General features: G+C 43.8%; 1 protein-coding gene and 1 pseudogene across 2 annotated transcripts in view; both read right to left on the bottom strand.

Annotated features, from left to right (window-relative positions):
* Nucleotides 1-12145, bottom strand: part of LOC149284982 (uncharacterized) — a 35066-nt pseudogene extending 22921 nt beyond the window's left edge. Inside the window, exons 1-3 of the transcript XR_016277797.1 lie at nucleotides 12116-12145; nucleotides 11729-11849; nucleotides 7187-7893 (exon numbers count right to left, since the gene is read on the bottom strand). The product of XR_016277797.1 is annotated as an uncharacterized LOC149284982 (transcript). The remainder of the gene's footprint in view (nucleotides 1-7186; nucleotides 7894-11728; nucleotides 11850-12115) is intronic.
* LOC149284981 (uncharacterized) overlaps nucleotides 1-13911 on the bottom strand; it is a 176928-nt gene extending 163017 nt beyond the window's left edge. Inside the window, exon 1 of the mRNA XM_089495912.1 lies at nucleotides 13896-13911. The gene's annotated coding sequence lies outside the window, so the exon portion shown is untranslated. The remainder of the gene's footprint in view (nucleotides 1-13895) is intronic.
* Between the last annotated feature and the right edge of the window lie 283 nt (nucleotides 13912-14194).

Here is a 14194-nt window from a genome sequence, read left to right as displayed (position 1 = left end):
AAGAAACAACATATTGAACAGCAACCATGCCCCCAGACTTTGTGACCAAAGAATGCCTTTCAACAGCCCATACTGTTATCTCAGTCTATGAACTCTTAAAGTAAAAACTGGTGATCAACTGAAGTGTCTTAAACTCCCCTTTGATCACTTTATACCAAAAGCTACAGCTCCAAAAGAAAGCTTGGGTCAATCCAGCAGCACAGGACCCAGAAAGGAAAGAAAGCTGGGCTGCAAAGAGAACAGAATCCATGATCCTAGGAGCAGTTCAGCAGCTGTTTCAAAGGAGCTGGGAAAGGAAAATGCAAGAGGACTCTGCAAGCACACCAAGCCATGCTGCAAATGGCCTAGAACTGATCAAGCAATGGCAGATGGAGTCCTATAGAGCTATTATACTTCTACATAGACACCCCTATAGCATTGATAGGCTTGCTGTGGAGTGGCTTCCCAGTATATCTGCACATAAGAGTATTGTGCTAACATTTGAACCGTCTCCAATTCCTCTTCTGTTGTGAAAATGAAGGGTTTTTTGACCAACTTTCAAATAATATCCAGGTGAGTTTATAGCAATAATACGACTTCCCTGACACTTCTGCTGTTATGAAGTCAACTTCTAAGGCCCTTTTAAAACAGAGAAGACACATGCATAGAACATAATGGAGTCAATGAGCGCTAGCTGTGAAGACAAAGAAAGAGAAGTAATTTTGGGGCGATCTATTCTGCCTCCTTTGTATTCTACTATTCTTTCAGAAAGGGTTTTTCTTTTTTAATTTCCTGTCTGATTTTAACTCTTAAGGTTTCTCCTTTTTCCCTGGCAGCAATGAAGATTGGAGCTAGATATAGTGCCAATATTGCTGTTGATTGCTTTGAGGACGCCCTCATTTAGTTATAGTTTTGTTGCCCATATTTTAACCGAATTGAATTTTAGACCTTTTACATGCAAGATTATTATGTAATTTACTTGTGTTGTACTTTTATTACGCTGTTCGTACAGCTGTATTGCATTTCTAACATTTTGTATGCAAATGGCCTTTGGTCTAAGTGTTAATAACGGATTGATGGCTAATATTATAACTGCAAGGCTTAACTGATTTGTTGCTTCAACTGGCAAAGATTGCAGGGGAATCCCTCTCTACTCTGCATCCTCCATCTGGCTAGAAACAAGGAGGCTAAATTACATCTTCTTCATCCTGTCTCTCCAAGGAAGTGGAAAAGAATATTTCTCTCAGTTCCCAATGATCTGGGAATAGCCTGTTTAAAATGTCAGTCTTCATTTCCACACAGGAAAATATATTGTGAATATCTGAATGACAAGCTGAAGGCAACTGTGGCTGGTACTTTATGCATTAGGCTGAATGGCGTTGCTAGAGGCCCTGCCCCAGGAGCTAGGATTTAGCTCCCAAACCTCAGGTCCCGGGAGGATTCAGGGAGAGCTTATGGGAGCCAATGGGGAATGTTGCCTTCTCCTCCTGATTGCTTTCCTGCTCTCTTTTGACAGGCTTCAAGGCAACACAAGGTCAGTTCATGTAGTAATTCTGGAGAAAGAAGAGAGTTCAACTGAAAATCAACCCTCGGATGGGATGGGATGGGAAAGAAGGACTCAGGCTCTTAGACTTTTCCTGACCGCTTTTACTTTCCCAGTGAGAGTGGGTTTGTTCTTCATTGGAATCCTATTCTTGGGGTTTACAGACAAGAGAGTCCAAAATCCCTCTGCTTCTCCCTCCCAGAGAACATGGCTTCCCTTTGACATCTAGCTATGATGCTGAGTACTACTAAATATAATAACTTTGGTTGAACCATCATTTTAAACATTCTAATTTTTGTTAATATTTTCCTATTTAGAAATCTGATTATTAATTCCCCCCCCCCCCCATAATTGAGTATAATTACCTTGTACAATATTATCTAACTTTTACACCTAAATATTTCATGTAGGCGGGACAATCCCGCTTTGGGCGGTGCCATCCTGGTCCCGGTCCGGTTTGGCGCCAAGACCGGAACGGCACCACCTGCGGCCCCCTCCGCCCCCGCGTGCGCTGCGGGGTCCTCCAAGGCCTCGCCGAGGCCTGGGAGCGCTCTCTGCGGTCAGAGCTCCGGCCGCGGAGATGCTCCCTCCCAGGAGACAGCAAGGCCTTGGAGGCAGCTCTGCAATCGTGGGGTCCTCCAATGCCTCCGCGAGGCCTGGGAGGAGGAGGAGGCCACTTGGCACTGCGGTGATCACCGCGATGCCAAGTGGCCCCCGCGCCCTTTCCTGGCCTGGGAGCAGGCCTAGGCTTCCTCCCAAGCCGGGAGGAGGAGGACAAGGTTTAAAAATGTAGGACCTTTTTTTTAATTTCCTGGCCAGGAAATAAAAAAATCCTACATTTTCAAACCTTGTCCTACATTTGTCCTGGTTTGGAGGTCCTCAGGTATGGCAACCCTACCCAGAAGGAGCAGAGCTGTGTAAGAAAACCCTCTCAGAAAAGAGACACAAAAGACACACTTCCTTCCTTTTGGCCCAAGAACCCTGACCTCCTTCTGACTCTAGAGCCTCAGGAGAGAAAGAGAAGCCTCTGTTCAAGTGAGGCTCAGAGAAGGTTCTGGAACAAAATGGCCACTGGAACACAAAATGGATGCCAGAACACAAAATAGCTAGGGATGGTGGGAGGGACACGGATTCCAGCCAATCAGAGCCAGTAATGGTGGGAGGGACAGGCTTTCCAGCCAATCAGGGCCAGGGATGGTGGGAGGGATTGGGATTCCAGCCAATGGCAGCCCTCAGAGTGTCCTCAGAAGGAAATTATGTGTAAAATACATGCCATAAAAACATCACAAAGTATAAACATTCCAATTACAGTAATCACAGGGCAGTTATGCTGTTATGACCGGAAGTAAACATAGACACAGTTATAATTATATATACAGGCTGAGGTTGACCAGGTGCATCCATGTCCATGCATAGATACTCACATATGTCTCCATGCATTTGCTTATGTTTAAATTGTACGCAAGTAGAAGAGTACATATAAATGTGTGTGTGTGTGTGTGTAGTGTGTGTGTGTGTGTGTGTGTGTATATATATATATATATGACCCAACATATATGTGTACATGTACTTGCATCTCTCTCTCTCTCTCTCTCTATATATATATATATATATATATATATATACAACACACATGTGTGTACACATGCAGACATTCAGGCAGATATCTATGGATATGTATAGATGTATCTATGCGTGTTGTATGCAACATCTATAGACTTGAAACATTCCATCTATCTATATATATATGTGGGCTCATAAAGGTATAAGTCTGAGTGCACTTAGATAGAGATGCCTCCTCATAAATACATCTATGTATATGCACAAACACACATGCACACATGCATCTGTTGTTCTCCATTGTTTTGGTTCCTTGTTCCAGATGATGCTGGAGAAGAGGCCCTGCCTCCAGTGGAACCGAGGCTGCAGGCGATGAGGAGAGGGATTCCTTGCCCAATGCATCGCTCACCTGGAGGGCCAGCACCAGGAAGGTAAGTCCCCCCACCTTCACCAAGGCCCCATTCCCACTCCCTCATTTGCCCTGGACAGAACTGGGCAGATCCGGATGCCCCATATCGAATCTCCCTGGAAACAAGTTCCTACTACCCTTTACCTCAATCGAGGGAATCTACCCCCTGAACTTGATCCGATCTTGACCGGGGCTGAGTTCATATTTGCCGGCAGCAGGGAAGAGCCGGTTATTTCCAAAAACAAAGGGTCCATAGTCCGCTTTCAGAAAAACCACGCTAACGGGGATTTGCCCTGGATCTCTTCCGCAAGCCCCTAATCGAGTTGTGTTAAAATCGAAGCGAGTGTGAACTTCCAACTTTTAAACCGGTTTGGGAACCAGGGTAAAATGTAGTCTGAATGGCCCCTACATTTAAGGGTGAAGAGAGCAAGAAACAACAAGCAAAGTCTAAACACTTCCTTTGACCATTGCAGCGTTGGAGTGTGTAGCCACCCTGGAACTGTCAATGGCTCACCTGCAGCAAGGCCAGGAGCAGCCAGAATGTGGCTATACAACTCGGTGTGTGGCGCTCCCCACAACAAGGATGTGGGTCTTCCTTTTTTTTTATGTTCAATTTTTTTTATTATACTGAGATATTCCCATGATAGCGTTTAAATTACCAAATATCGACCAAATATTACCTATTGATTTAATGGAATGTTATCACCCTTTTCTTCAAATGTTTTAAGACAACTCCATTCCATTTCTAAATATTATTTTGATTTCCCTCTTAGTAAGGCAGATACTATATCCATATTTCTAGCTTCATATATCTTAATCAACCAATCTTTGATAGAAGGATTAATTGTAGATTTCCAAACCTGAGCACATAAGATCCTTGCACATGAGACCATATATAAAATAATGCTATTGTATTTTACTGACTTTATGTTGTGTGTCATGTTTAGTAAAAATAAATGTGGTTCAAAGGGAATATTTATATCCAGAATGTTTTGGATGCTTCCATGAATCCTTTGCCAGAATCCTTGAGCTTTAATGCATGTCCACCAATATGAAAGAAGCTTCCCTCGGGTTCCCCACATTTCCAGCACTTACTATTGCCAGTTTTGTATATCTAGTGGGTTTTTGGGGGGGTTAGATACCACCTGTATAACATTTTGATATCATTTTCTTTATAGTTTAGGCACAGAGTGAATTTATTTGGTCCTTTCCATGATTTTTCCCATTCCTCTATAGTTATAGTCTTATTTATATCACGTGCCCATCTTACCGTGCTGTGTTTAATAATTTCATCTTCTAGATCTCTTTCTTTTAATAGTTTATAATATTTGGAAATGTGTTTACCTCTTTGGTCCATCATAATTTTATCTATTTCATTGTTATCCATCGTTAACTCAGGAGCTTTATTGTCTGCCTTAAAACGATTGTTTAATTGGTTGTATAAAAACCAATCCTTCATGTTTCCTCTTTCATTACGTTCTTCCATAGATTTCATATTGTATTTTCCTTTTGGTGTTTGGTTTATTAAATCTCCGTAACTTAGCCATGGAGTATCTTTGTCCTTTCTTCTATTGTAATAGGCTTCTTGCAATGACACCCAAAATTGATGTCTCATTTTATACCATACTTTAAGCAATGATCTTCTTATAACATGATGTTTAAAAGTATTATCTTTTGATTTTGTATACCACATATATGCATGCATACAAAGATTCAGGTTAGCTTTTTCTATATTCAATAAAGTCTTGTTTTCTAATTTGAATCATTCTTCTAGCCATTTGAGACAAGCTGCATAATAATACAGCTTAAAGTTTGGTAAATTACATCCCCCCCCCCCCCCCCCGAAGCAAAAATCATTTACTAAGGCAACCATAACAGTTTCGACTCTGTATCCCATCCTGAAGCCAGTTTGAAATGGGTCAAGATAATTTGTCTCATCCAAGACTGCTTGGAGATGAAGAGCAACTGTCCTCAAAATTATGTTGGTTAGAAATTGAAGACAGGAGACCGGTCTGTAATTGTTCATGTCCAAGGGATCTAGGGAGGGCTTTTCCATAAACGGCCGTAACACCGCTTCTTTTAAACATGATGGAAAATAGCCCTAACTAAGAGATGCATCTATGATATATTTCAGGTGATATGAAGAGGGCAAGGGTTGGGAGGGCAAGTTCTCCTCTTCACACTTACAAGGAGCTTGGTCACATCCTCAGTACTCAGATTCAAACTGATCCAGTATGATCTTACTCATGGACACCTCACTTATAGCCTCCGCAATAATGCTGACGTCCAATTTGGCTATTATCTGAGAGACATTATCTGTGAAATAGTCATTTAATGCATCATAGTTAGCTGTGGAAGGCTCTAATAATGGGTTCCAGGAGGAAGGTGCCTGAAACAGGTCCCAAATCCCCCCCCCCCCCCCCGACTTCAGCAGTCCCTTTATGCTTCTCTTCCCTTGGCACTTTCATTCCTTTCAGATGCCCCAAAGACCCCTTCTCAGCATGCGCAGGGATCGTAAGGCCTTTGCTGCTGCTGTTTATTCCATTGTCGGCCTTTGGAAGAAGGGAAGGACTACGGCCTTTTTTCCTTCCTTCCAGAATGGAGCCCAAGCTGCGGAGCTGGACTCAGGAGGGAAAGGCTGGGAAGTCTCTGCTTTGTACATATAGTTCTGTCTCTCTGAGTATATATGTGTGTTTGCCTCTGTTTTTATGTCTGGGAATGGAGCTGAGGGCTGAGGAGAGAAGAAAGGGTACATTTTGTGCAAATGCAGAATTTCTGTACATCAATGAGTCCAGTGTGTTGAAACAACAAAAACTTTATTTCAAACACATAATCAGAAATTCAGTGATTAAGTCAGAGCTGCCCTCCCCAAACCAAACATTAAAACGCCAAAACCTAAAACATCACACTCGTCCAAACCTGCCCCCCTCCAATTCCCACAGTCTATGTCCCACAGATAACAAGGCCCCCTTTGCCATTCCCACAAATTAGCCCTTTCTGTTAATACCTGTCCCCAAGTTTCTTCAGCCAACATCGAACAAATTCCAAATGCTATCATTCCCATAACTATTCTAACCAGCTGCAGCCAATCCCACCCCTCTGTTTAACTAACCTATTCCACCACCATGACCCCCACTCAAATTTATAAACGAAAGCAATAATCTATAATAAAGGCAATTAAAACCTCAAAATAACAAAATATAATTGAAAAACATAAACAGGCATATGGACACAAAAACCTAACACACGGAATCACAAGGGCTTTTTCTTATCACCACAAGATTTAAAATATACAGTGGTCCCCCGGGTTACGAAAGTAATTCGTTCCGCCGCCGCTTTCGTAACCCGGAAACTTTCGCTAGCCGAAATGCCCATAGGCGCTAATAGCGAAAGCCGCTTTTTGGTGCGAAATCGCGCCGAAAAGCACCAAAAGTTTTTTCGTAACCCGAAAAAACTTTCGTAACGCGGAACAGTTTTTTTAAGTAAATTTATTTCGTAACCCGGAAATTTCGTATCCTGGCGCATTCGTATCCCGGGGTACCACTGTATTCTTTGTTTTGCTTCTTGATAAATATAATGTTAGTTCATTTCTGGCATTTGTATGGCTTCTCTCCTCTGTGGACTCTCTGATGATTCACTAGGTTTGACTTCTGAGAAAAACATTTCCCACAACGCTGGCATTTGTATGGCTTCTCTCCTGTGTGGACTCTCTTATGTGCCAATAGGTCTGACTTCCGAGAAAAACATTTCCCACAATGCTGGCATTTGTATGGCTTCTCTCCTGTGTGGACTCTTCGATGCATGACAAGGACTGACTTGTAGGCAAAACACTTCCCACAATGTTGGCATTTGTATGGCTTCTCTCCTGTGTGGACTCTCTGATGTATCACTAGGTGTGCCTTTGAAGAAAAACATTTTCCACAATGCTGGCATTTGTGTGGCTTCTCTCCTGTGTGGACTCTCTGATGTATCACTAGGTATGACTTCCAAGAAAAACATTTCCCACAATGCTGGCATTTGTATGGCTTCTCTCCTGTGTGGATTCTGTGATGTTCCAAAAGGTGTGACATCTGAGAAAAACCTTTCCCACAATGCTGGCATTTGTATGGCTTCTCTCCTGTGTGGACTCTTCGATGCATGACAAGGACTGACTTGTAGGCAAAACACTTCCCACAATGTTGGCATTTGTATGGCTTCTCTCCTGTGTGGACTCTCTGATGTATCACTAGGTGTGCCTTTGAAGAAAAACATTTTCCACAATGCTGGCATTTGTATGGCTTCTCTCCTGTGTGGACTCTCTGATGTATCACTAGGTATGACTTCCAAGAAAAACATTTTCCACAATGCTGGCATTTGTATGTCTTCTCTCCTGTGTGGACTCTCTCGTGAGTGACAAATTCTTCTGTAAAGGAGGACAATGACAGACAAGACTGAATGTCAGTGTTAAGAGAGGAAAGGGTTACGCCAAGATTTAGCCCCACGTTTATCCCTCCCTATTTGAGATTAAATTAATAATGTTGGTGTGAGTGAGCTGAGCATGACCCTGTTCTAGATGTCCCCAAATCTATATAATGACTGTATCCTTACTCAGAGCTACCAAAGAAGAAATTGAAGGGGAACTGTCATGAGGAAATCAGTAGAAGCAGATAGTCAGGCATTTGAAAAATATTCCAATATATATATGTAAAAATACTTTGATTGAAAAGTGGCATCATTTCCTGTGAGACTCCCATAGAGTGTTGCAAGCTAACTGCAGAGGAAGCTTCGTGCTGTGTGGCACCAGGAGATGACTCACAACCAATACAGTACACAGCTCACATGTGGATTGATGTGGGTTGGAGTTGTGTGTACAAGAGATTGTGAAGTTGATGAAAGTCAGAGAAGAGAGCTGGTACATATTTGTTTTCTATTGCAATGCAAGCTACAGAACCTCCAAGGACTTGGAGGAAATCAACTGTGTCTGTGAGTTATTTTTAAGTGTGGAAAGTGGTTAATGCATTGCCAATGCCTATATCTGGAGATTTGCTACTGTACTCTGCTATGTTATTATTGAACTCTGGGAGTGTTGCCTTCAGACTGTGCTATACATTGGCTTTGAATGGGACCAGAATTCAGAGCCAAGAAGGAGCTGAGAGCCGGTGTGATAATCCTTTTTGGCTGAAGTATTTCCACCAAGCACCCATTTAATTTAATTCAGTTTCAGACAATTCTTTCCCCACCCAAGAAACATGCTAAAGCAATTCCAAGTTATGGAACAACTTGCCGGAGGAGATCCGTCTTAACACCACCTTGGATGCTTTCAAGAAAGGACTTAAGATGGATCCCTTCCGGCAGGCTTACCCAGCTGACCTCTTGTAAAGAACTTAAGGAAAAATCCCACTTCTGATCACAACTGTGCATTTTAAATGATGTTTTTATTTGTCCCAAATTGAGTTTTAAGCGTTTTGTTGTTTTACTGTGTGTAAATTGGATGCTATTGTTGTTTTGTGGCTATTTTACGGTTGTAATACCGCCTCGCTCCATTGAGAGAGGCGGGTAAATACAAATAAAACTTATTATTATTATCAGTATAATCTGTGAGGTTGGTGGCTGCCTCCCAATCCCCAAGGCCCCTCTCCTGGTCCTTCCCAGAGGTCCCTTTCTCTCCGCACAGAGCTAGGCAATCCTGGCTTTGCTCCTGCCTCCCCCTCCTGGCTCCCATAGGCCTAGAATCATAGAGATGGAAGAGACTACAAGGGCTATTCAGTCCAACCACATTCTGCCATGTAAGAATCAAAGCATCCCTGACAGATGGCCATCCAGCCTCTGTTTGAAGATCTCTAAGAAAGGAGACTCCACCAAAATCTCAGAGGGAGTTTGTTCCATTGTCGAACAGACCTTACTGTCAGGAAGTTCCTTCTAATGTTGAAGTGCAATCTCTTTTACTGCAGTTTGCATCCGTTGTTCAGTGTTCTAGTCTCTGGAGCAGCAGAAAACAAGCTTGACATTACTTCAAATATTTAAACAGGGCTATCATATAACCTCTTAACCTTCTCTTCTCCAGGCTAAACATCCCTAGTTACCCAAGTCGTTCCTCATAGTTTCCAAATCCTGCACCATTTTAGTCGCCCTCCTTTGGACATGCTCCAGTTTCTCCACATCCTTTTTGAATTGTGGTGCCCAGAACTCGACACAATATTCCAGGTGAGGCCTGACCAAAGCAGAATACCATGGCACTATTACTTCCCTTGATCCTGACACTATACTTCTATTGATGCAACCTAAAATCGCATTGGCCTTGTTAGCTGCCACATCACACTGTTGACGCATGTTCAACTTGTGGTTTACTTGGACTCCTAGATCCCTTTCACACGTAGTGTCATTCAGCCAGGTGTCCCCCATCTTATATCTGTGCATTTCATCTCCCTCTTAAGCCTGATCCCCTTCCCTTTCTCCCTCCGCTCTCCAACCTTCCTTCTTGCCCATCTGCACTGCTTCAGTATTTCACCTTCACCATCTCTTTCCTGCCTTTCTGTTTTTCACATTCGCTCTTTCTCTCTATCACAGACACACACCAACAGAGTGTGATGCATAAAAGGGACACTTTGAGGCTCATTTGTTGAGAAAGGCAGGATAATCCATATGCAAATTACTCATTGGGAAAGGCAAAGCAAGGGGGCTGGGGCCTGGACTTCTGTTTTGGTGAGGATCAAGCACCAGGGAGCAGTATTAAGACATCTCTAAGACAGGGATGGGCTACTGTTGGGGATTGGGGGTGTCACATTGGCCCCCTGGGGATCTCAGGGGCAACCACACATTGTATTGCCTTAAAATAGGAATAAAGTTTTGTGCCTCAGTATCCCATTGCATCCCTTTGGGGAAGTGAAGCAGAACCTCAAAAGGCTGGAAGAGGGCCAAAAAAGGAAACATACTCAGAGATGTGCTACCATTTCAATGAGAAATGCATTACTAGTAATCTCCATGCTGTCTTCCTACAAAATCCTAGCATTGGTGAGATATCTGGGGGCGGAACTTAGTTTCAGAATTAAAAAGTCCTTTGCTTCCACCAAAAGGTTTATTGAGAAACTCAGGCAGAAGGGTCCATTAATAAGTCTAAGCTGTCTCTGAAGTGTCTAAACCTTTTCCCTCCGTCATTAACTACCTTCACACTCCTCCCTTTTCCTCCCCTTCAGCCCCTAACCAGCCTGGCTACCAAGGTACCGCTTGCCTTCTTCTTTCACAGTTCACATACGACTCTCCCCCCTGTAGAATTTCTTCCACCCAAAACTCACAAACCAGTCAGCTAAGAGCCTCCACAACTGCTTCCTTTCCCCAAGCCATTCTAGGCCCCATTATACTTACCAACTACTTAAAACTACTAGCATTTAAACTACTAACAATCCCCCCTAAACCCTAATACCATTCTGGATGAACCACAGAACCTGCTTCTGACAATTGGCAGTTTACAATACAGTATTTAGAATCCTTATAAAGTGGAGAGCAATAGTGCCTCACTAAACTACTAATTCAAATATTCTACAGGATGTTGCTATCACAATTAAACTACGCTTCAGAGGGATCTAGGACTCCTAGTAGACCACAAGTTGAACTTGGACCAACAGTGTGATGCGGCAGCTAAAAAGGCCAATGTGATTCTAGGCTGCATCAATACGAGTATAGTTTCTAGATCAAGGGAAGTAATAGTGAAGCTCTATTCAGCTTTGGTCAGGGTTTACTTGGAATAATCCTGTGTCCAGTTCTGGCCTCCGAAATTCAAAAAGGATGTTGACAGGTTGGAACATGCCCAGAGGAGGGTAACCAAAATGGTGAAGGATCTGGAAACCATAAAGCCCTATGAGGAGTGGCTTAGAGAACTGGGTATGTTTACCCTGGAGAAAAGAAAATTAACAGCGGATATGATATCCATGTTTAAATGTTGGAAAGGGTTGTATTGAGGATGGAGCAAGCTTGCTTTTTGCTGCTACAGAGAAAAAGAGACACCACAATGGATGCAAACGACAGAGAAAGAGGTTCCACCTAAACATTAGGAGGAACTTTGGGACAGTAAGAGCTCTTCGACAGTGGAATATACTTCCTTAGAGTTTGGTGGAGTTCTCTTCTTTGGAGGTCTTTAAACCAAGGCTGGATGGTGCTTGGAATGTGTATTCCTGCATGGCAGAAATGGACTGAACTGGATGGCCCTTGTTGTCTATTCGAACTCTGTGATTCTATAATGCTAGTGGATTCCGGTTCCTTACCCACAGAGGCCACATTCTCATAATTCTCCATCATTATATAATTGTACATAAGTCTCTGCTTCTTCGTCAACAGTTTCCATTCATCCTCAGTGAAATATACAGCCACATCCGCAAAGGTCACCTGCAACAGAAAATAGCCCTCATCCAGAGAGTGACTAAGCTAAAGGGGAGGAAAGCACACGGTGCATCCAAATAGTATTTGATCACTTTAGAATTCAGTCCAGGAAATAAACTTTAAATTCTGTCAGCAAAATAAAAGCTACTGCTTTTGAGATCCAGTTTGTCTCGAATCTTTTTAATATTAATACACAATATAATTTAGACCATGGCTGGGATATTGATGATAGATTAGGATACTGACTATCCCAACACATACAGTACATTTACCCGACAATGAATTATGGTGCATTTAGACATTTCTTGACACATTTCAGAAGCAAACATCATTTTTAATAACAGTTCTGGGGAGCACTCTGGGCTTGAGGGCCATTGGGCCCACCCCATATTAAGATCCAGAGATGTTCTCCCATAGCCCCCAATATTTCACAGATTGTAAAAGCAAGACACATGTGGACAAGCAACCCAGAAGGCAGTAAAGATGGCCAAAGTTGTTTATGAGGAAGATCACACAAGCTAGGAAGGGCACAGCAGTTTGTCTTTGCATCAGCCTCCTGGGAAGGGCCATATCCTGCCTCCTTCTTTCCTCTCCTCTCCCCACTTTGAGTTGGTGAGGTGCAAACTCAATTGCACTCAGGAACTGAAGAGAGCTGAGAACGGGAAAATTGGTAGGAGGAGAGGGCAACCGGGAAATTTTTAAAAGCCCCTGAAGTAGTGGGGTGACACAGGATTAAGCAGGACTTTCCCTGCCAAACTGGGACAGTATCGTATCTGCTTCCTTTCATAAACTGGCCCAGCAATGACACAGATGAAGCTAATAGGATAGTGACTCACCAAAGAGCTGTTGTACCTCGGCATCCTCTTTCTGTTGGAGCCCAACTCCCTCCACTTGGCCTCTGTGTCAGCCATCAGGTGGGCAGTGGGTCCTGGTGGCCCTGCACTTGGTCACTTACAGCAAGAGAGGCCCCAAAGCCGGGTCCAAGGGGTCCAAGATGAAGTTCCTGAGAAAAGAGACCAGGGTTAGGATTGGCTTGGCAAGAAACACTGCAGCACTCAAAGACACAGAGAACAGCATCCTGCTGGTGACATACGCAGGTGACATATGCCTCCTTTGGGTCAATGCAGAGGTGGGCATCCCCTTCCTCCCATCTGGACCTAGCACAGATTCACTGCAGCTCTCATACACAACAGATACTCCATGCCTTCTTAGAGTGATAGGGGATTAAGGGATGAGGAATTGAAGAGGGCCCTGTTAATGTCCCATAGCTAGATGTGAAATGAGTGGCCATGGAGGGCAGAAGGTGACAATGCCTAGGAAGCTCCTCTGAGTCCCAGCCCTAGGAATGAGTGGCAGGAGTTAGTCCAGGGGGTTGAGGGGGCCCCCTTTCGCAAAGGGGGAGGCAAGGACTGGTGGGACCCTCCCCAGCTAGGGCCCAAAGGGAGGGTCTCTTTCCCCACCTCTCTCTCCCAGCCCCCAAAGCCCAGCCTCCCCACTGGCCCTGAGTCCCCTGCCTCCCCTTCCTTAGACCCTCACAGGCCCCTTCCTTCCTTCCTTCCTTCCTTCCTTCCTTCCTTCCTTCCTTCCTTCCCTCCCCCCAAAATGGAGGGTCAGAGGCACAAAGGGACACACAGTCCTCTTTTTGGCCCAAGGAACCTGTCCTTCTTCTTGCTCTGGAGCCTCAGAGAGAGAAAGAGGAACCTCTGTTCTGTTGGGGCGTGTGGAAAGACGCACTGTGTCCACCACGACCACCTGCAGAGTTGAACCACATCGACAGGACACCAGGGAGAAGGAATCTGTGGAGATGTCTGCAAAGGTATTCTGGTCAAGAAGGAAATATTTCTTCATCATTGCAAACGGCCTTCAGCTCCAGGCTTGAGAAATAACTACAGAACAAGCCTTCACTCTTCACGAGGACTTTAATCTTCGTTTGCAATATTTACAATATATATATATATACACACACACACACACACACACACACACACACAGTGTATTGGACAACCGTCTCTAATACACACTATTTACACCAACCAACAATAATAACACAACCTGTGACGCAGCCACAGTAACACCATCCACAGAGAGGCAGTTGCTCTCACACACCAACTGTCTCACTCTGTCTCTCAGTGACAGTTAGGAAGGACAGTTGACAGTTGCATCAACATTGTGATGATGCACTGTTCGAATGCTGACACATATAACTGCCACTAGAGCTGTATATAACTTGCACAACAGCTCCACCTAGTGGCCACATCCATGTCATTTCCTGACATGTTCAACTGAGGCTTCAGAGAATGTTCCGGAACATAGATTCATAGAATTGGAAGAGACCACAAGGGCCATCCAGT

Source organism: Sceloporus occidentalis, unplaced genomic scaffold (genome assembly GCF_023333645.1).
Source record: "Sceloporus occidentalis isolate IW3139 unplaced genomic scaffold, rSceOcc1.0.p SCAF_86, whole genome shotgun sequence".
Lineage (NCBI taxonomy): Eukaryota > Metazoa > Chordata > Lepidosauria > Squamata > Phrynosomatidae > Sceloporus > Sceloporus occidentalis.
This window is presented reverse-complemented; position numbering and strand designations above follow the sequence as displayed.